The sequence below is a fragment of the Triturus cristatus genome, chromosome 8 (genome assembly GCF_964204655.1).
Source record: "Triturus cristatus chromosome 8, aTriCri1.1, whole genome shotgun sequence".
NCBI lineage: Eukaryota > Metazoa > Chordata > Amphibia > Caudata > Salamandridae > Triturus > Triturus cristatus.
The window spans coordinates 293396565-293419829 of record NC_140591.1 but is presented as its reverse complement, the minus strand read 5'-3'; the positions used below and the strand labels follow the sequence as shown (position 1 = coordinate 293419829).

At 51.0% G+C, this 23265-nt stretch overlaps 1 protein-coding gene across 3 annotated transcripts in view; it reads left to right on the top strand.

Moving 5' to 3' along the window:
• Positions 1-23265, top strand: part of CPAP (centrosome assembly and centriole elongation protein) — a 521976-nt gene that overhangs the window by 114152 nt on the left and 384559 nt on the right. The gene's annotated exons all lie outside the window — the stretch shown is intronic.

The window sequence follows — 23265 nt, the reverse complement described above, 5'->3', positions numbered from 1 at the left end:
AATGCAAGAAGTGTGATCAATAGCAAGCGTACAAGTACATCAATGGACAATAAGTAATGTTGCAGGCTTTTCAATACTAAACACAGACTCACATCACCATTATCAACCTGTAAGTACATATGTCTAAACACCCATAATCCTTGCTCCGGATATAAGGTAAGAAGGCAGTTATTAAGAGCCTGATCCTGACCTCCCAGGAGACAGAGCGAGGACTTCCCCCTTCTTCGGCTAGATCCAGCTTGTAGTACTTCAGCCATGGGGACCAAATTCTCAGGAATTTACGTGGGCATCCCCTCGCTTTATAAACCACTTTCTCCGCAGCCATGTAGAGATCCATACTGGATTTCCACTCCGTAAGTGTAGGAAGGTGTTGCGCCCCCCAATACTTGGCTATGTCCCTTTTGGCCACCACTAACCCAAGATTGGCCAGTAAGAGCCCATAGCGTGGCAGGTCAATATCTGTGGGAATACCTAGGAGTAAGAATTTCACATCCAGCTCTAGGCTCGCCCCTAGTATTTTGTTCAGTTCACCCATGATCGTGTGCCAATAAGTTTGAATGTGATTGCATTCCCAGAGAGTATGAATGTATGTGGCGTGCTCCGCCCGGCATCTGAGACATGCAGGGTCTCCCACCCTCCCCATCTTGTGTAGACGTTCCCTCTCAAAATAGACCCTATGGAGGATCTTATGCTGTATGAGGCGCAACCTGAGTTTGATCGCTACTTCACGTGGGTGCATGAGGGCCGCTTCCCATTCTATATCCTCCAGTGGCGAGTTCCCACTTCCCACGAAGCGGACCAAGATTGTCAGGCATGTTATTGATTTGCGTTTTGTATGTCAGGGATATCGCTTCGGTTGGGATATCTTCCTGCAGGAGCCTGCCTTCAAGGGGCGCATATTCTGGCAGCGTCATACCGTCCAACCCTTCTGCTTGCCAGGCATGTTTAAGTCTAAGATATGCATAGGCTTGGGAACTATGAAGTTGATATTTAGACTGAAGGAAAGTGAAAGAGGCAAGAGAACCTCTCTCCAAGAGGTCTCCTATCTTAGAAATGCCGATAGTGTCCCATTTCCTGAAGCCCCTCAATTTCCTAATCTCAGTTAGACTAGCACCTTCCCATAGGGGGGTCTCCTGCGTAGGTTTTCCCTCCCACCTCATCAGATTTCCCGCACTCCTCGATGCCTCGATTACCCGTTGAGTAGCAGGGAGGAGTTGTGTGGTTCCTGCACCCCCGTATAAGAAGTGGAGTTGGGAGCGTTCCTGAAACTGAAGCTTTTCCAGCCTATATGTCTGGTGATCACCAGGTGCATGGGTCCATTCATTAATGATTATGAGGTGGGCCACCCTATCATAAGCTCTGATATCTGGCATGGCCAACCCTCCGTTGTAAGGGCTCCATTGTAAGGTCTGCAGTGCTATCCGCTGGTGAGCTCCGTCCCATAGAAGGAGGCGCAATTCACTATTAATGGAAGTAAAAATGGCATCCGGTATTTTGTGATACGTGTTCTGCAGAACGTAAAGAAGTTGGGGGAGTGTTACCATTTTATACATGGCGGCCCTTCCCATAATAGTCAGAGGAAGCTTTCTCCATCTCCTCACATCCGCCTGAAAATTTAGCAACACCCGTCGTTTACGCTCCATTCGGGCCTCCGGGTCGACGGTGATTTAGAGTCCCAAATAAAGAAACCCCTTCGTGGACAGCCACAGGCAACTGGGATAAGTGTAAGACTCTGGGTCTCCACTCAACGGATAAAGGGTGGATTTAGTCCAATTAATTTTATATCCAGCGTAATTGCCATATTCCTCAAAGATGCGCAGCAGTCGGGGGAGTGTTTCCTCAGGTTGCGTGACATAAAGCAGAATATCATCCGCATATAACGATATGCGTTCTTCTTCTAGAGGACCTGAATCGGCGAGGAAGCCACCTAGATCTAGTCGGGTGCGAACCATACAGGCCAACGGTTCCAATATGAGGGCAAACAATAAAGGGGATAGAGGGCACCCCTGCCTAGTGCCTCTGTATCGGCCAGTTGGCGGAGAGAGTGCCATTGACCCAGACCCGGGCTTCGGGCATGTTGTATACCAGTGCCACCCAATCGAGGAAAAACTGGGCCGAAGCCCATTTTTTCCAGAGTATGCCACATGAAGGGCCAGTGAATCGTGTCAAATGCTTTTTCCGCGTCTAGCGAAAGAAGCAAGTGGGGACTGTCCCGACCTTTTGCCGTATCCATCCAGTTAGCTAAGAGTCGCAAATTGAAACCGTTGCGCGCTTAGGCATAAAGCCAGATTGATCCCTGTGTACCAGCGGAAGAATTACATTCAAAAGGCGCCTTGCAAGGATTGTGGCCAGGATCTTTGTTTCAAGATTAAGAAGGGAAATGGGGCGATAGGACCCACATTCCTCTGGGGGTTTCCCTTCTTTGTGGATAAACTACCGTGGCTAGGCGAAGATCCTGTGGGAGATTCCCCTGCACTTTTGATTCCAGAAACATCTTAAGGAGATGTGGCGCCAGCAATGCACTATTCATTTTGAAGAATTCACCCGGTAGGCCATTAGGGCCCGGGAATCATACCTGCTCTTTGCCGACCAGTGGCCTCGGTCACTTCTGCCAGCGTCAGGACTTCCTCTAGGCTATCTCTCTCTCTCTCTCATCGGGTGTAAGCGAGGGTAAGTCAACAGTTTTCAGGTATTGGCATATCTGTGGGTCCCCCACCTGAGTGCGGGCGGTATATAGGGTCGTGTAATACCGCGAAAGGCTCCAGCAATAGCTTCTGGATTGGTGTGAGTAACCTCTTGTTCCCTGATGGACAGCACCCATCTCGACTCAATTTCCTTCCGCCCCAACCCCGCCAACAACTTCCCCACCCTGTCTCCAGTTTCATAAAGCCTATGTTGAGTTGCCAATTGGTGCGTTCTCACCTCATTGGTCGCTAGTGCTAAATACTCTCGTCTGGTCATCTCAAGTCGACGCAAAGCGTGTTCAGTCAATGTGGCAGTGTCGGTCCCTTCTAGTTCTAAGAGTGTATGTTCTAATTTCTCAAGCTCTTGCGTCTCACATTTTTTTTTGGGTGAGATAGTACGTTTTGTGCTCTGTCACGTATTACCGTTTTATAGGCCTCCCATAAAGTGACCGTTGATGGGACAGAACCCTCATTTTCGGTGAAGTACAGTTCGGAATCAATCTGGAGCTCTTCAGTGACAGTCTCATCCCGCAGTTCCCATGCATTTAACCTCCACTGTGTCAAGAGACGACCACCTCCACCGCCCACCTTCATTAGAAGGGGAGAATGATCCGATATGCCCCTAGCCAAGTAATCTATAGTGTTCACCTGCTGTACCTCTCCCGCTGGAGCGAAAAGATAATCCAAGCGGGAGAACACCCTGTGGGCACCTGAAAAATATGAATACGTCCGCTGATGAAGATGCTGGCGCCGCCACAAATCAAGCAGTCCCAATGAATTTAAAAAACGGGCCAAAGGTGTGATGTCGGGGTGTCTTTTCGAGAGAGGGAGCGATCCATCAAGGGGCTCAAGACATCGTTGAAGTCTCCCCCCAGTATATGTATGGCTGGACCAGAGTGCAGAAGGAGCGAAGTCAAGCTATCAAGCGTGCGTTGTTGGAGCTGAGGGGGTTCATAAATGCTGACTAGAAGGAATGTCTTGTTCTTCCAAATACCCCGGACAGCCACATATGTCCCTTCAGAATCCACCCATTTTTGTGTGACATGAAAGGGAGGGGATTTCCTAATAAGGATCTCCACCCCCCGCGAGCCTTTAATAAAACCCGTGTGAGCCAGAGTGGTGTAGTAACCCCGTCCCAGGAAGGAGCTGGTGGACCCTAGCCGGTGCGTTTCCTGCAGGAATACTATGTCGGGTTTATGCCTCTTAAGGTAGCGGGTTACCAACCCCCTCTTCACTTTATCTCCTAAACCATTGACATTCCATGCCATTACTGCATATCCATCATCTGACATAGTAACTCAATCTTGGGATCTATTTCAGTGCTTGCTCTAGGCAGGAGCCCACTCCCACCACCCTCTCCATTTTTTTGCAGCAGTGTGATCACAGCCTTGAATCAAACTAACTCCATTCCCATAGAACAATTGCAAAACGTTACTCAAAACAAGACAACAACCACCCCCCTCCCCACACTCTTCAGACATCCCCACCACCCCCCGCACGTCATCATGACAACTGTGGAGCAGATAGGCCGCTAAGAGGTCTGTTACCCCCCTTCCCTCCCACCCAATCACCTACACAATACTATAACAAAAACTGCACACAAAATGCTTTCCCGTCTTAGCTCTAAGTGAGTGGACGTCCACCAGGCCTCAGGAAAGTCTTATTGTCCGGTGGTGGCCAGCGGGCCCCGCTCCTCAGTTCCTCTCGCCTTCATCGGGTGGCTGCCGGGTCTGCATATCGGGAGCTGGAAGGTTTTGATTCGTCGCTTCTAATCGCAGGATACTGTTGAGTAACGGGTGATCACTAGGTAGCTCATCAGAGTCCTCCCGTTCAGATAGATTTGTCCAGTGTCTTCTGGCCTGATCATGGGATCCGCTGATTGCAAACGAATCACATCGTCTCCAGATTCTCAGATAGGAGTGTGTCTGCACCTCTGGATCTCAGTGTTGTGCGCGGAGTATTTCCCGCTGAGTTCCTGGCCCGCAACCTTCGTCTCCGTCGTTTGTCGTTGGGTCTATCTTGGGATCGGCTTCCTCGTTTTAATGGAGAATGAGTTGGATCTTTCAGTGTCGGCCGCCGTAGTTGCGGTCGTTCCTCCACCCAGGCCCACGCCTCCTCGGGGGGGGGGGGGTTTGAAAGAACAACGTGGACTCTTGAAAAATAACTTTCAGTTTGGCTGGAAATAACAGCATATATTGGAGCCCCATATCACGTAGTTTGATCTTAACTTGGTCAAAGGTCCACCTCCTGCTTTTGTATGTCGCGGTAATAGTCAGGAAAGACCATCACTTTAGTATTTTCATAACAGATCTCCCCTTTCTTCCGAATTTCCCTCAGTATTGTCTCTATCGTGAAAGTTCAGGAAACGTGCTATTAGGGGTCGAGGGGGGGCCCATGGTAGAGGAGCAGAGTTCGGCATCCTGTGCGCCCGTTCTATAACAAAACATGTCGAACGGCGCCTGTGGTAGTATATTCTTCAGGAATGTCAGAAGAAACTGTCCTGGGTCCGCCCCCTCCACTTTTTCAGGATAACCAACAAATCTGAGGTTGTTCCTCCTGGCCCTATTTTCGGCGTCATCCACTCTCCAGGCCATTTCCGTTACTGTTGACAAAAGTGACAATAGGTATTTGTAATTATTTTGTGATTACTTTTCAGATTACTCTTGAGACTACTTTTTAGAGTACTTTTTCTACTTAGTGTGATATGCCTTGATATCACACTGGGACATTTCCTAGTCCAAGATAAGTAAAACCCTTTTGTGTTAAAACAGTTGGTTAGGTTTCCATACAAACACAACTCAACACTTCGAAGTTTTTCAGAGGCAAAACAGTCAATGCAAACCTACGGAGAAAAATGAGGTTATCAGTATGCAGGTAAGCAATCGGTCTTTAAAGTTGAGTTTCCTGGGTCAAAACAAGGGTTCCCCCAGGGTCAAGGATGCACTCAAAGAGGACCCTCAGCAGCTCTAGGGCGGCCGAGTGTAGAGTGCTGAGGCCCAATGTTAGCCTATGGGGCCGTTGGTTGGTGGCTGCTCTTGGGCAAACCACAGGGTTGAGGAAGCAAAGCTCCTAGGGTTAAGCTCAGGGCAAAGGGGGATCCAAGTTAGCGTACAAGGTGCCCGCACAGGGGCGGCCGGGTGCAGGGTGCTGATTTGGTGTCGGGTGCCCTGTTGGTTGCAATGGGAGATCTCTGGTCAGAACAAACACTGCAGTTTCGGGCAGGGAGGCTTCCTGGAGGCGACTACCAGTTGGAGCGTTACGTTTGATGCAGGGGGTTGCCAGACACTGTCGGTTGAGCCATCCAAGTCCATGGGGTGTCTTTAGGCGTTGGATTTCCTTACCAGCTCTGGTCACGGTCATGGGGACCTTCCAGATAGATGCTTCAGGCATCGTCGGGAGGCTTGAGGTAATAATAATAATAATATGAAATTTATAATGCGCTCAGCTTACCCAGGGGCGTCCCGGCGCAGCAGACCAGAAGGGGAGACTCAGCTAATCACTACTGTGGAAACAAGTGGGTCTTAAGAAGTTTCCTAAATGGTAGGATCTTGGGCTCTGAGCGAATCCTGAGGGGCAGAGAGTTCCAAAGAGAAGCCACCTGCACCGAGAAACGCCTACCCCCAGAACGAGCTTTTCTTACTCTGGCTGACTGCAGAAGGTGTTTTTGGTCCGAGCGCAGCAGACGTGGGGGTTTATAGGGACGGGCCATATTAGCAAGGATAGGGGGGCCTTTGCCATGTAGAATTTTATGGGCAGTACATAGCGCCTTAAATTTCACCCTCTCCTTCACGGGGAGCCAGTGAAGCGCTCTGAGGGCAGGAGCAGCAGACTGCCTTCTGGGAACATCCATAAGGATTCTCGCAGCTGCGTTTTGCACCTGTTGGAGAGTTTTGAAGGTCGCTTCGGGGGCACCGAGAAACAGCGCATTCCCATAATCGAGCCTCGATAGAATTAGGCCACGTATCAACAGCTTCCTTGCTGGATCAGGAAGCAAAGGTAGCACCTTTCGGGCTGATTTCAGTAAGCCAAAGCAAATCCCTGCGGTCTTCCTGGCATGAGTCCTGAAGGACAGATCTTCTTCCAACCATACTCCCAAGGACTTGATCTCCTTCTTGGGGGATGGTGGGTCACCAAGAGACCGGGGCCAACAGGTCGCAATAATGGAGGGACTGGGATTGCCCAGGAGCATCAGCTCGGTTTTACCTCCATTGAGCTTTAAGGCAGAGATAGACATCCAACGATAAACATTGGCGAGGCAGTCGTGTAAAACCTCAGGTTGTTCCGCCAGCTGAGTGAGGCCGACCACCAGCTGAGTATCATCAGCATAGCTGATGATCTTCACCCCCGAGGGGGCGACCACTCTTTCAAGTGGAGTCATATATATATTAAATAGAGTAGGGCTCAGCGATGAGCCCTGCGGGACTCCACATTGAAGAGGGATTAGGGCAGATTGCTCTGACCCCTCCCAGACTTGGTAGAAACGGTCAGATAGAAAAGATCCCAACCATTTCAGGGCCGTCCCTGAGACACCTACCTCTGACAGACGTTGGAGGAGCACTTGATGACTCACAGTGTCAAAGGCAGCACTCAAGTCCAGGAGGATCACTGCCACTGACCCTCCTGTATCTAGAGTGCTCCTTGCCTCCTCCACTACTGCCAGCAAGGCAGTGTCTGTTCCATGGCCGGGACGGAAACCAGTCTGGGAGTCTCCTAGCAGGTGGTTAGACTCAAGATGGTGAGAGAGCTGACGGTTAACCAGCTTCTCTGCAATTTTTGAGAAACCAGGCAGAAGTGAAATTGGCCTAAAGTTGGTCAAGTTGGATGAGTCCATTCCTGGCTTTTTCAATAAGGCCTTCACCACGGCTTTTTCCATCTCTGGGGCACTATGCCCTGCGTAAGTGAAAGGTTCAAGAGGTCAGTCAGAGGAGTTGACAAGGTGTTAGCCACGAGTTTAAGATGTTTTATGGGGACTGGGTCACTCGGGGAGCCACTCTTCATCTCTAACAGGACTTTTATGACCTCCTCTTCCGAAAAGGGGCCAAAGGATGCTAGCTCAATCAGGCAACTTGTAGGACTAGCAACCGATTCATCGCTTTGAGGGATAGTAGGTAAGGAGGATAATATTTTCTCTATTTTAGAGTGGAAGAAGCTGGCCAATTCCTCACATTTTTCTTTGGGATTATCGTGCAACACTGGAGGGACCGGAGCTTTCAGAAGTTCCTTGAAGATTTTAAACGATTCTCCTGAAGAATTGCTTGCTCTCTCAATCCGGTCGCTAAAGAAAGTCTTTTTAGCGTCCTTCAGTGCGCTTTTATATTTCCTTAGTTCCCTTTTATAATTGGCCCGGCTTTCTTCCGTCCGCTCTCTCCTCCAGGCACGTTCAAGCCTTTTACAAGAGGTTCTGATGCACCCAAGTTCGGGGGTATACCAGGGGGCAGAGCCAATTCTTCTCTCCCTGACAAGCCTTCTTTTATTTGGGATCAATAAGTCCAGAGAGTTGGTAAGCCATTTGCCCAAGAGCTGATCAGCAGTGTTGGGGTCATCTGTGAGGTGAGGATAGGTTCTAGATAGCTCTTCCGCCCAACTGTCCACCGGGAGCTTCGACCAAAGTCGTTCCACAGTATGTTGTCTAGGAGCGGGGTCTCTGCGGTTCCCCAGCAGCCAGCTAAACGGAACAAGATGGTGATCAGTCCAGGGGAGAGCCAACATCTGGAGAGCCTGCAAGTTCACAGAGTTAGCAAAAACTGCATCAAGCTGATGGCCTCTGTTATGGGTAGCTCCCATATTAACAAGATGAAGGTCCAGTGCACCAAGCGAGCTTACAAGCTCCCTTGCCACTACATCATTGGGGTCGTCAAAATGAAAATTGAAGTCCCCAAGGGTGACAAAGTAGGACGAGGCAGCAGCCAGTGGGATAACAGCCTCCATGAAGGAATCCACGAAATTCCCTAGAGTAGCGGGAGGCCGATACACAAGGAGGCCAGAGATAGAGACAGTTGAGGAGATGCAAAGGGTAAACTGACAACTTTCAGCGTTGTTGATGCCACAGTCAACTGCTTTGCATACAAATGTGTCTCTGTAAACAATGGCCACTCCACCCCCTCTCCCATCCGGCCTATCAAGATGGAACATGAGATACCCCGAGGGGAGAGCGTTGACGATGTCGGGGTCGGAACCTGTAGTCAGCCACGTTTCCGTCAGAAATAAAACATCCAGACTATGGTCCAGAAGGAGGGAATGAACCTCGGTAGTATGACAAGGCAATGATCTACAGTTGAGCAATGCCATAGTAAGAGAGTTAGGGTGCTTGCAAGTATTGTACGGGCGACAGTCAAGACAATGATTAAAAACGGAGCCCTCAGCCCAATAATAGCAGCAGCTGGGGTGTCTGGGCGTGCGTAAAGCAAGCAGTGTGTCCCGTGAGTACCTGTAACAGGGGATCTGAGGGCAAGAGGTGTTTAGCAGAGTGGTGTGCCCTGGGCCCGGACGGGCACAGACGGGCTTGACTCTGGCGAAACTCCGGCGATAGTCCGGCGATGACGCTGCGTGATGACGCTGCGCGTCAGCATGGCTGGCTTTATGTTCGCCGAGCGCGGGACACTAGAGACACTAGAGCGCTACCTGCGCCTCCTGCAATGTCCCCCCTCCCAAGATGGCCACCAACACGAGACAGTGGGCAGGGACCCGCTAAAACGCGGTGCTTTGACCAAATTTAGGTAAGAGTAAGGTGGCAGCAATGCAGGTATGCGAGTGGCTCAAATGTAAAAACAGGGGAAAAACGAGTAACTAAGATTAAAATAAAAGACAAAAACGGGACGTTTTAAAAATGAATTACAGCAGCAGCCAGCAGCAGAATAGCGGTGAGTGCGAGGCTATCCTAACGCTAATGGTCAAGATGTTAAGGGTGCTCACCTGAGATTTGCCTGGCTTTATGCTCGCCGAGCGCGGGACACTAGAGACACTAGAGCGCTACCTGCGAGGTAGGTCAGGGATCACAAGATCCCAAGTTCTGTACACTGGGGGGACCTCCTCTTGGTGTTGGGCCACTCTTACTCGGGCCAGGGGCATTGGGTGCAGAGTGGTGCAGACTTGTGGATTCGGCCGGAGCCAGAGTCTGGTTCTTGAGCAAGTCTGGTGCTCAGAGGAGACAAATTCTTTGTAGGGAAGGTAGGGCAGGTCCTTCGGGTTCTGTGAAGTTGCTGGCTGCAGGACACGCCGAGATTCTGCTGGAGATGGTCGAGGTCAGGACAGGCCGGTAGGGCTGGGACCAAGGCAGTTGGTGTCCTCCCCTTCTTCCTTGAGCATGGCTCTTCGGTCCTTCTTCTTCCTGCTTGTCTGAGGAGGCATGGTTCAGGGTTGCCCCGAAATACTAAATTTAGGGGCATTTCAGGTAGGTACAGGTTGCGATCCATGGGCTAATTCCTTCGGATGGATACAAGATACAACCCCTATTATTCCACCCTCCTGTGGGAGGGGGCATAAGCCTCTCTCTGGTTGGCTGGGTCCCCCCCATCTTCAAAATGGCAGGGACTGAGAGTTGTGCTTCGCCTCGTCTCCTCCACCTGAAGGGTGGAATTGGCAAAGGTGGGCACAACTCTCCTATCTTTGTTTTCCTGTTGTGGGTGTTAGAACCAGTGGGGGCCAGTTGCTGGGAGAAGTAAATGGCTGGGTCATCTCACAAAGGTGACAAGCCTTTGAAGCTTCCCCTTCGTGGACCCTGCCCATCCTGGGGGAGGAGGCTTGGCACCTCTGCCCAGGATGGTCTTTGTTTCAGGACCCAGAGAGCGGAGGCCCTCTACCCAGGTGTCCAGAAACCTGCCTTGTGGTGGCAAATAGCAGGCAGCCATTCAGGAACCTCATCAGGGCTGGTCGCTTTTCCGGGGTGCATCTCTAAGATGCCCGTTGGGTGCAATTTACATTAAATCCCACTCTGGCAATCATGTGGGTCTAATGTGCCGAGAAGATTGCTACCAAACATTCCAGGTTTTAGTAAAGCTATTATGAAGCTGTGATGTTCGTAATGACCAACTCCAAGACCATATGCTCTTTATGACTTTACTACACTTACAATGTGTAAGAATGGATTTAGACAGTGTAGGGGTACAGGGCTCATGAGCCTGTACCTTCACCAGTGGTATAGTGCACCCAGCTAGCGGGTTGTCTTACCTATACCATGGGCAGTGGGTTGTAGGCATGGCACACAGGTATGTGTGCCATGTCGACTCTTCACTTTTCTCTGCACCAAAACATGCTGCCTGCAAGGGCAGAGTGTGTGTGTGTTAAGGTACAGGGCCTCTAAGGGTGGCACAATATGTGCTAAATTCCTTAGAGGCCTAGCCTGGTCACAGTGCCCATGGTACCTTTTACAAGGGACTTGCATGTGGCCAGGGTGGTGCCAATTGGGGCTACAAAGGTACAGTTTAGGCAACAAACACAGGCCCTGATTACCTAATTAGCAGGAACCCAGGGTATACTTAGTAAAAGAGCCTCAACATCAGGCAAAAAGTGTGGGGGCAAGTGTAGGAGAGTAGGGTCTGCTTTCTATGTTCACCCCCACTTTTTGCTTTTGCTTTACTGGTTTTTGACTTAGATGTGGCTGTGGGCCTGCTAATCAGACCCACAGCCCTGCTGTTCTCTCTCTAAATTAATACTATGTACTTTAGGTGCATAACCCAATTGGATAGGATCTCCTTATTAGCCCCTGTACAGTGTACCCTAGGTACCCAGGGCATAGGTGTACCCTAGGCCTACCAGGGGCTGCAGCATGTATTATGCCACCCCTGGCCTGGCCTTTCATTATGACACAACTGGCTGATCACTCAGCTGGGGCAAGGTCGTGTAATCACCCCTTGCTTAGGTGTAGTATTCCTATACCTAACTTACATATAGACACATGTGTACCTATCAGCCACTCCTATGGCAGGCCTTAACAATCCTGGAGGCAGAGTGCTTGGTAACATGTGAGATAGTGCTCTAGCATGAGCTGAGCCTGTCTGCAGCTTTCGGAACCATGTCCTTATAGCTGTTCTATGATATAGCCTACCATATACTCTTAAAGTGCCTTATAATCTTAAACGGTTATGGTAACTATGGTTTGGCTTTATCAAAACATGTCGTGTAAGGTGTCTAACACTTTGGAATAATACCCCCATCCCATTTCTGGGGATGAGGATAGTATCCCTCCCTTCTAGAGGGAGAAGACATGTTGTAACCTACTTACCCGGTTAAAGTTAACCAGAGCCCCAGCATCACAAAATGGATGCTGCTGCCACAGACACGAGTCTGACCTCCTGCTGCTGGGAGTGATCCCGGCAAGGGAGGCTTGGACAATAGGTTTCCTGCCTTGGGAGGTGCTAGCACCACCCCAGACAGGCCTTAGTGTATTGGGGCAGGAAGGGATGAATAGAATGAGACAGGCCTGGGGCACACAAGGTGTCCCGTGCCTAGTCCAGTTCAAACCGGTGCTGGGGCACTCCAGCCCCAGTCCTGGCGCGAAACTGGACAAAGGGAAGGGGGTGTAACCACCCCCCTCCCAGGTCCCACCCATAAGGCGTGACCTAGCAGGTATCCCAGCCCCCCAGATTAGTATAAGAGTGGGAGTTGGGCCTCAAGACTTTAGATTATCCTGAACCTGCAACTTGAACAGAAACTCTGGACCTTCGACATTCGACGAAAGAAGAAGACTGAAGAATCTCCCTTGTGGCCAAGGAGTGGCTACCCTGTGCAAACAGGCACCATCAAGAGACTACCCTTTGCTTTGCTCCAGTTCTACGAGGGACCGACTGCAGAGCCTTGACTTCCAGACTTCTCCGACCCTGATCCACATCCACAGCCGTGCTGAGATCCGTGGAGGCGACTAGAGACGTGGGACCGGCTACCTGGGAAAAGTGGCTAGTATCTTCAAGCGCAGCTTCTGAGGCACCCTCGAAGTTGTGCACCGGGGATTGAGAAGCCCCAACCCCAAGCACCATCTGCACCGAAGACCAGCCCCCCACACTCCACGAGTCCTGCGTGGGGCCCTTCTGCATTTTCCTGCTTGCCGCGTCTGTCCGGTTGCTTGCCCGCTGGCTAGTGGCCTTTGAGACGACGCACCCTGAAATCTTCAGCGCTGGTTTGGCTCCTCCAGACTGGCTCCCGCTTCTCTGCAAAGAAGAAGCACCCCAGACCTTCCTGGTCTGCACCAGAAGCAAGTCCTCCGTTCTTCGTGGGTTCCGCTTGCCAAGGCTTGGTGAGTCCTAGTCCAACTTCGACGCCGCCGACAGCAAGAGCCTTCGTGGGACAGCTCGCCTCCTGGTCCTGGTCGTCCTCGACGTTCCCTGGTCCTCGTGGCTGCAGCGACAAGCTTCACCTTCACCTGCAATCTTCACGACATCGCCTGGTTCCTTCCTGGTTCCACGTGGTCACTGGCTAGTGACCTTGACTCTGTCCCTTCTGCTTGCAGGTATCCTTTCTTCCTGATCCCAGCCTTGGGATCCACCGGACACTCTTCACTGACTGCCTGTCAGCATCTTTCTTCAGGCATCCATAGGAGTCGACGACGACAACCTGACGCAACTTCACCCCTATGCACCCGCAGCCTGTGGGCTAGGTAACTTGGGTACTCCGGTGCTCATCAGGATAGTGACTATCCTAGTGTCTAGTTTTCCAGTCTCGACTTCCTAGCTACTCCGGAAGTGTCCTAAATCTATTTAATTCAAAACTGTACTATTTCTATCGATTATACGCATTACGCGTGAGTGTTTCCACTCTGCACCTGAATCCCGTGGGCCTCCCACTTCCTAACCTTTGGTAGTATAGTGTAGCCCCAGCGATTCCCTAGGCCTAGGCCTATCCTATTTCCGTGACAGTGGTCCTTATACCACTTCTGTAGTAGGGGATCTCTGTGTATAGTCATAATCTAGTGAATAGTCCCGCCCATGTGCGTGGACCCCGGAGCAATAAAAAATAATCTCTAAAAGGTGACAAATCATGCAGACCTGCATACACCTTTAAGAGATAATTTAATTTAAAGACAGATAATGCAGCCTATACCCACAGGCTACACTGTCCAGTACTTCAACTAGAATTCCACCAACATCCACAAACAGCACTGCCTGTCTAGTTTTTCTCCACATAGGAAAAAACCCTGCCTCTACCAGCAAAAGCCTCGAGGCGAAGGTCGCCGTCGAGGCGAAGGTCGCCGTCGAGGCACAGGTCGCCGTCGAGGCACAGGTCGCCGTCGAGGCACAGGTCGCCGTCGAGGCACAGGTCGCCGTCGAGGAGAAGATCGACGTCGAGGAGAAGATCGACGTCGAGGAGAAGATCGACGTCGAGGAAGAGGGAGTCACCGGAATCGGTGTACTCGGTGGTGTATACGCCTCCTCGGATGCCTCCGTCGCCGCCTCCTCCACCACCTCCACCAACGCCGCCTCCTCCGCCGCCGCCGCCTCCGCCTCCACAGCCGCGGACACTGCCTCCGCCGCCCCCACCTCGGTCGCTGCCACGCACTCCAGTGGGACCGCCGCCGGTTCCCCCGCGGTCGGTTTCCCTTCCAAGGTACCCGACTCCGCCGCAGGGGACCCCGAAGCCACGACGCCCGCGGTCGCCGGGACCGGCTAGACCGGCGGGCAGGCCGAAGCCGAAGAGGTCGCGCTCCCGCTCTCACAGGAGGAGAAAGTCACGGAGCCGTGGACGGTCATCGTCGGACTCAGGACGACGCCGTAGGAGGTACAGGTCCAGGTCGCACACGCGCTCCTCGACCAGAGACTTTTCCCCGACGCTGTCGGACTCCCCGGGGACTAGGGTGTCTCCGGTGGACGACTTGGTCTCTTTCCAAGAGGTGCTGTTGCGAGGAGCTGCAAAGTTGGGTATCACGGTGACGGTTCCAACACCCACGACGTCCGTGATATTCGAGACGCTTCATAAGAAACATCTGTCTCGCCCTCTACTGCCTCTTGTACCAGGACTGGTGGAACCCGCGTTGGAGCTGTTCCTCACTCCCGCGACGACGAAGGCCGCTCCCTCCAGGCTCATGAAAAAGTATAGGGCCCCGGAGTCGGATCCTACCTTTTTGAGAGTGGACCCGAAGCCGGATTCAGTCATCGTGACGGCGGCAAGAAAACAGCATGCGACCGCCCCGTCATCGACGGTCCCGCCTGACAAGGAAAGCCGCTGGCTGGACTCTGCGGGCAGGAAGCTGTGTGGGACCGCCGCCACTACCATGAAGGCCGGGCCCTGTGGGAGTCCCTGCAGCAGTATGTGGACCTGCTGCCCCGGAACAAGAAGGAGGACTTCTTGGAGACAGTGCGCGAAGGCATGCTGGTTTCTAATCAGGTGATCGGCGCAGCGGCGGATGTATCCTTGCTGGCCGCCCACGCCTACTGTCATGGCGTTCACCAGAGGCGACATTCGTGGCTGCGCCTGACGTCCCTCAAGCCAGAGGCGCAGCAAAGAGTGGCCAACCTGCCCTTCTCGGGGGAAACCCTGTTCGGGAAACATGCGGACGATGAGGTGGCCCGCATGAAGGCGGAGGCGGAAACCCTGACGGCCGTTGGGTTGGAGAAGAACGAGAAGAAGAAGCGCCCGTTCCAGAGGCGGTTCGGGTCTTCGGGCAGAGGGCGTGGGCAGGGTGCGGGACAGCAGCAGCAACAACAGCAGCAGTTCCGCAAGCCCTTCCAGAAGCGCCAGAGGGGTAGAGGAGGCCAGCAGGCCACTACCACTACCAAGGGCCCGGCCGGGTCTCGGCCCTGAGCGGCTACTTCCCCCTCAACCGTTACCCACTCCAGTGGGGGGAAGCATTCCATTTTTTCCGGCAGAGTGGAGAAAAATTACTCAGGACAAGTGGGTGCTGAATATTGTTTGCAATGGATACAGTCTTCGGTTTATCAGCCCGCCTCCAGCGATTCCGCCGGTCAGCTCTCGATTCCAGCTGAGAGAGCTCCAGGCGGAGGCAGACATCTTGTTGAGAAAAAAGGCGGTAGAAGAGGTACCTCTGTCTCAAAGGGGAAGAGGTCTGTACTCTCGGTTCTTCCTCGTTCGCAAGAAGGACAAGAACGAGTTCAGGCCCATTCTGGATTTGCGACAGGCAAACAAATGGATTCGCAGAGAGAAGTTTCGCATGCTATCGTTGCACCAGATTTACCCTCCGCTGCAACGGGGAGACTGGCTCTGTGCCATAGATCTACAGGATGCGTACTTCCATGTGCCCATAGCGAGGAAGCACAGGAAGTGCCTGCGATTCCAAGTCGGCGCCAATCACTATCAATACACAGTACTGCCATTCGGGCTAAAGTCTGCTCCCAGGACCTTCTCGAAGTGCATGGCGGTGGTAGCGGCACACCTGCGGAGGAACAAGGTGTTTGTCTACCCGTATCTGGACGATTGGCTGATCAAGGCTTCATCCTTCTCGGAAGCACAAGATCACTTCCGATGGACGTGCGCTCTCCTACACAAGCTGGGGTTACACGTCAACATGTCCAAATCGGTCACGACTCCGGTCCAGTGCATACAGTACCTGGGGCCTCCATCGATACGCGGTCAGCAAGCGTGTCTCCTTCGGAGGAGAGACGGTTATCACTCCTTCGGAAGGCTCAGGACCTCAGGACTGCTCCATCGACGACAGTGAGGAAGGTGTCTTCTCTACTGGGATCGATGGCCTCCTGTATCTTCCTCACGCCTCACGCACGGCTACACATGAGACCACTGCAGGAGTGCTTGGAGGATCAGTGGGATCAGAGGACAGGCTCTTGGGACAACAAGATACGACTGTCGCTGCATGCTCTTCAGTCTCTGAAGTGGTGGTGTTCGGCGGAAAACCTCCTCAAGGGGGTTCCCTTCCACAAGGACATTCCCACGACGAGTGTAGTGACGGATGCTTCTCTCCAGGGCTGGGGAGCGCATTCCGGGGACTTGCAGATTCAAGGAAAGTGGTCTCCTCTGGAATCGACGTACCACATCAATTTCCTGGAACTCAGATCTGTCTTCCTGGCACTGAAGGCCTTCCTTCCGTCCTTCCAGACCAACTCGCTGCTGATACAGACGGACAATACAACCACGATGTATTACCTCAACAAGCAGGGGGGGTCGAGATCGCGCACTCTGTCGCAGGAGGCGCAGGCGATCTGGCGCTGGCTGCTGGCCCGAGGACTGACGATTACGGCCACGCATCTGCCAGGGGTGCAGAATGCTCAGGCGGACGCCTTGAGCAGGCTGATTCAGGAAAACCACGAATGGGTCATAAACGACGAAGTACTAGGAGAAGTCTTCGCAAGGTGGGGGACTCCAGACGTAGATCTGTTCGCCACCGCCGAAAACAGCAAATGCCGAGACTTCGCATCCAGGTACTACCAGCGGGGGACGCTGGGGAATGCGCTATGGATCGATTGGTTGAACAGCTTTTTGTACGCTTTTCCACCCATTCCCCTGGTTCCGGCAGTGCTCATCAAGCTGTCCCAGTCCAGGGCGCGGATGATCCTGATCGCCCCGGAGTGGCCCAGGCAGTGGTGGTTCACGGACCTACTTCACCGGTCTCTCCTTCCTCACATGCGGTTGCCGTGCAGGCCGGACCTTCTCACGAAGTTCGGGGGGCGGATGGTGCACCCCAACCTTTCGTCTTTGAGTTTGGCGGCATGGCTCCTGAAATAGTGCAATATGGCCATCTGAATCTACCAGACGATTGTATGGACATACTGAAGGAGTCTAAACGACCTTCCACTAGGACATCCTATGCTTACAAGTGGAAGAGGTTCTGTATCTGGTGTAGGTCCAAGAACTTTGATCCGACGACATGTAAGGAAGATGTCATCCTTCCACACCTTTTACATCTGGCGCAGTCTGGCCTTAATTTCCATTCCATTAAGGTTCATCTGGCTGCTTTGACTGCTTACAGGAAATGCCCTTCACAGACTTCCTTCTTTCAGATCCCTGTGGTCAAGGATTTTTTGGAAGGCTTGAAGAAAGTGTTTCCTCCCGTCAGACTTCCCTCGCCTTCCTGGGACTTGAATGTGGTGCTGTCCAGACTGATGAAGGAGCCTTTTGAACCCATTCACAAGGCTTCATTGCAGCACCTATCCTGGAAGGCGGCGTTCCTAGTGGCCATTACATCGGCCCGCAGGGTGAGTGAACTTCAGGCATTATGTTGTCAAGAACCTTATACTGTATTTCATGCTGCTAAGGTTGTGATGCGTACTCACCCTAAATTTCTTCCTAAGGTTATCTCTGATTTTCATGTCAACCAGATCATAACTTTACCTACGTTCTTTCAGAATCCGTCCTCGCCAGCAGAAAGGTCTCTCCATTCCCTGGATGTTCGGAGGGTGTTGAAATTTTATCTGGATAAAACCAAGGATATTCGTAGGTCTGACCAATTGTTTGTTAATTATGGCTCAGTTAGGACTGGTCTTGCGACCTCTAAGCAGTCCATTTCTCGGTGGATTGTGTCCTGCATACAATTGTGTTATCAAAAGGCTAATAAGACCTTAGGGGGTAAACCTAAGGCTCATTCCACCAGGGGCAAAGCTGCCACGACGGCTTTGCTGCGTAATGTTCCGATTGCGGAAATCTGCAAGGCGGCCACTTGGAAGTCGGTCCATACTTTTGCTGCGCATTACTGTCTGGACACGGATGCCAGGGCAGATGCTCAGGTTGGGCAGGCTTCGCTGCGAAATTTGTTCGCACAGTAGTGGTAGTGTCTTGTGTGTTCTCCACCGCTTTTGTTGTGTGGGGATAGGCTTGCCATTCTATTCACTAGATTATGACTATACACAGAGATCCCCTACTACAGAAGGAGTAGTTTCTTTTCTGTAACTCCAGTTCTGTAGTAGGGGTATCTCTGTTATAGTCATAAGCGCCCGCCCTCCTCCCCGGTGGAGAGATACTTATTCATGTTTAGAATGCTACAGGTCTGGCGTGCTACGCCTTCAAAAAGAACTGAAAGTAAATGGGACCTGCTGGGCATTCTGGGATACTGGGGAAAGTTCTGGAAATCTGGAAAGTTTTCTTAAAGGCACAGTATCCTGTTCTAAGCCACATAATGGCAGCCTATGGGGCTTGTCTGTCCACTCCTTCCTCTCTATCATTCCAGAGGCTTTTGCTGGTAGAGGCAGGGTTTTTTCCTATGTGGAGAAAAACTAGACCGGCAGTGCTGTTTGTGGATGTTGGTGGAATTCTAGTTGAAGTACTGGACAGTGTAGCCTGTGGGTATAGGCTGCATTCTCCAGTATTGGGGTGTCTTTCATAGATTCACATGCTTGAATATTCCCCGTCGTCGGAGTGGGAGTCCCACGGTAAATAATATAGCAATATATACAGCCATAATATATATATATATATACATAAGTAATCATATAAAACAGAGATATAAGTAAGTAATAACATCAAGAATGTCCCTATATGAAATTTCCATAGAGATACATGGAAAGAGAAAAAAAGACATTCGTAGTCTATCTCTGTCATTATGTTAGTCCGAACTCCGGCCAATCAGGCGCCAGCTCCTCTCTAGAACCTTCTCCTCAGAGCTCCTCACCTCAGATTTTCTACCGCACGTCGTGTGAAAGGGAGTCTCCCTGAGCTCTGCTCAGTTTTTTCTCTTCAGGATGACTTCAAGTAAGAAGTCTTTGTTTAGACCTTGTTCTTTTGTGGAAAGCTACGTTATTCTCAGAAGATCCACACAGTAAGTGTATTTACTGTCTTTACCCTACCATGAAGTGGGTGAATATAAATTCTGTAGAATTTTTTCTACAAAAACTCTGAAAGACAGGGAAGGCCGTCTCTTGTTGTGGCTCCAGAGACTTAAGGATAAATATGAAGTAATTTTCTGAGGTAGAAAACTTTACTTCTGGCCGTTCCCACACAGCCTCAAAACGCAGTAGTGTACAGGAGTTACCTACTCCTTCCTTAAAAGAAGAAAATGTCTCTGACTATGACATCTGCCACTTCTTCTTCTTTGAATACTGCTGTGTCGCCCACGAGACATAGTTCTCAGGCTAGTGAGGTTTTCAACTTTCCAGTTTTTTCAAAGATGGCTTCATCGTCTACGATGGCTCCGTCTACGATGGCTCCGTCTACGATGGCTCCGTCTACGATGGCTCCGTCTACGAGGGCTCCGTCTACGAGGGCTCCGTCTACGAGGGCTCCGTCTACGATGGCTCCGTCTACGAGGGCTCCGTCTACGAGGGCTCCGTCTACGAGGGCTCCGTCTACGAGGGCTCCGTCTACGAGGGCTCCGTCTACGAGGGCTCCGTCTACGAGGGCTCCGTCTACGAGGGCTCCGTCGGCGGGGGCTCCGTCGACGGGGGCTCCGTCTACGAGGGCTCCGTCGACGGTGGTTCCGTCTACGGTGGTTCCGTCGACGATGGCTCCGTCGGCGATGGCTCCGTCGACGATGGCTCCGTCGACGATGGCTCCGTCGACGATGGCTCCGTCGACGATGGCTCCGTCGACGGTGGCTCCGTCTACGATGATTCCGTCTACGATGATTCCGTCTACGGTGATTCCGTCTACGGTGATTCCGTCTACGGTGGTTCCGTCTACGGTGGTTCCGTCTACGGTGGTTCCGTCTACGGTGGTTCCGTCTACGGTGGTTCCGTCTACGGTGATTCCGTCTACGGTGATTCCGTCGACGATGGTTCCGTCGACTATGGTTCCATCGGCAATGAATCTTTCGATGGTGGTTTCCGTCGACGATGGTTCCGTAGACGATTCCGTCTACAAAGATCTCTTCAATAGCCTTCTATGCCTCAGAGCCCGTTGACTGCAGTCTCATCGGTAAAAATAAGGGTTTAAAAAAGACGACTTCTGCACAGAGGTCATTAAAAATCCAAATCTCTTCGACATATACAGCGACTACTTCGTCCTTTGCTGCTGTTCCTTTATTACCATTACCACCGAGTACTTGACAAAGGTCGGGTGAAGTTATATCGGTGGAGGATTCCCGCCTTCCTTAACCATTGTTTTACCACTGACTCAGATCAAGATTCAGAAGAAGGTTTAGCTGAATCGGTTGTGACAACTATAATCGGCGGTTTTTCCTTTATCACCACAAGTGTCTGTGGTTCCGCTTACTCCAGTGGTGCCAACAACTATATCGGAACCGGTACCGGCTCCAATACTTTCTGTGGTAATACCTACAGTACCGCTGAGACATTCTTCAACTCGGACAGTACCTCCTCATGATACTGAAGAAGAAGAAGAAATTCCTCAGGACAGGGAGGATGGTGAGATTCTCGATGATGGTGGCGATGCTGATGATGATGATGATGGTATGGCGGAGTGGGATAACTATCATGCCCAAACACCATCTCCCTCTCCGGTGCTACCTGGTGACTCACCACCTGTTGATATGCAAGTTCCACCAGTTAAGGGATAGGACAGCACTAACGTTCAAATTAACGAAGGATTATTTCCTGTACGATTTCAAAGATCAGCCTGTTAAACAAACACATACAATCCCTATAATCGAATTTATTGGGGAGGAAGGCAAAAAGATTATGGAGGCCTCATAGTCTTCCAGCACGGGTGCCTTGATTGGAGAAAAAGGTACAAATCACCATTAGGAGCACCAGCGTGCCTCACTGGTCAAGCGAAGCCAGATTCTGTAGTCACACAGGCAGAGCAACGCCGGGCTAGAAACCCTGCATCTACGATCACTGCACCACCTGATCGTGGTCGACGTCGTTTGGATGCCATAGGGTGAAAATTCTCTTCGATGGCTTCCACCATGGTGAGAGCGGCTAATGCTTTGGCCATCCTGGGTCGTTAGGACCGTCAAGTATGGGCGGATATGTCAACACTAGTTGAGCAACTGCCGGAACCGTCAAAGACCATGGCATATGACGAAGAAGAGGTTTTATTCGGAGATCAGGTGGATGAAGCTCTCCAATCGATAAAGAAAGATACAGATACTGCTCGCTCTCTGGGCACATTGCAATTTTGATAACAACCCTTTCGGGGTGCACGCGGACGCGGCACCTCTATTTTCGAAGAGGAATCAATCAATATCGACCTTATAACCAGGGTTCAAACCGATATTCCTCTAACCAACAGCAAACTTCTCGACAGCAGTCTTCCAAGACTTACAGAGGAAAATCCTCTTACAAGGGTTACACTCCTAAGAGACATGACTTCCATCAGTCCCAGAAAATTGGAGATCGAATCTATCGGTACTATTTTCAATGGTCCTCCATACAAGGAACCGTTGGGTTTTGGAAATTATAGCAAGAGGTCACACTTTGGAGTTCATCGAATTCCCTCCACCCACACCACCTACCGGACTGCCACCGGCTCATATCAAAGAACTGTTACAAGTTCAATTTCTATAACACAAGGGAGCCATAGGAGTAGTACCAAGATTTCAAAAGAGGGAAAGGATTTATTCCCGATTCTTCCTTATCACCAAAAGGAAGGGGGAATGGAAGCCCATTCTAGATCGGAGGGCTCTCAGCAGGTATCTAAAGAAACATTCTTTTCGTAGGCGAACGCATGTAGAGATCTTGCGATTATTTTCACAAGGAGATTTCATGGAAACAATCAACCTCCAAGATGCATATTTACATATCTCCATACTACGACAACATCGGAAATTTCTTCGTTTTCGAGTGGGTCGAGGGGATTTTCCAGTTCAAAGTTTACCATTCGGACTGCGCTCGGCCCCTCGAGGGTTTACAAGGGTGCTAGCCCCTGTGGTAGCGTCCTACGTTCCAGGGTGTTCAGATCTTTCCATTTCTGGACGACTATCTCCTAAAATCACAATCGAAAGTTCAACTTCTACAACACACACATCTTTGACAGGCGGTGGTTTCGCGCCTTAGGGCTCTCCATAAATACCACAAAGTCCCATCTACTGCCTTCTCATCGCACGGATTTTCTGGGAGCAACTTTAGACACAGTGTCAGCAAGGGCACTTCTCTCCCAAGACCGTCTTCAAAAAATTCTCCGACTGGTAACCCTTATCAGATCAAAAAGACCCGTTTCTGTAAGAATATTGAAGTCCTTTCTGAAAATGGCGTCATCATGCATTGCATTGATCCCTCATTACAGATTACAGACACGCCCCATCCAAGGAGTACTGGATGTCCAAGAACGCCAGGTTACAGGTTCTTTGAACGATGTTGTAAACGTCACAGATCGGATGAAGTTGGCGCAAAGGTGGTGGACGCAACTGTTAAATCTAACGGAAGGCATTTCTCTTCTGACAATGGTACCAGACATGACAATAACAGACGCCTCTCTGGAAGGATGGGGTGCTCATTTGGAGGTTTTTATCAATAAAAGGAAAATGGTCAATATGTCAAAAAAAAAAAAAAAAAAAAACCTGGCACTTCTACAGGTTGGATCTCATGGCTATATATTGCTGGCTCTCAAAGCTTTTCATCCTTTAATCCAAGGAGAATCAGTCCTGATACAGACAGACTATACAACCTGCATGCACTATATAAACAAGCAGGGCAGGATAAAATCTCCGAAACTGTCTCGACTAGCTCAGTCGATTTGGGATTGGTCTATCAACCATCGCATCACGATATGCAGCAGTTAATCGACCGGGGGTATCCAATATCCTGGCGGATTCCCTGAGCGGGTCCTCCTCATCGACCCATGAATGGGAGTT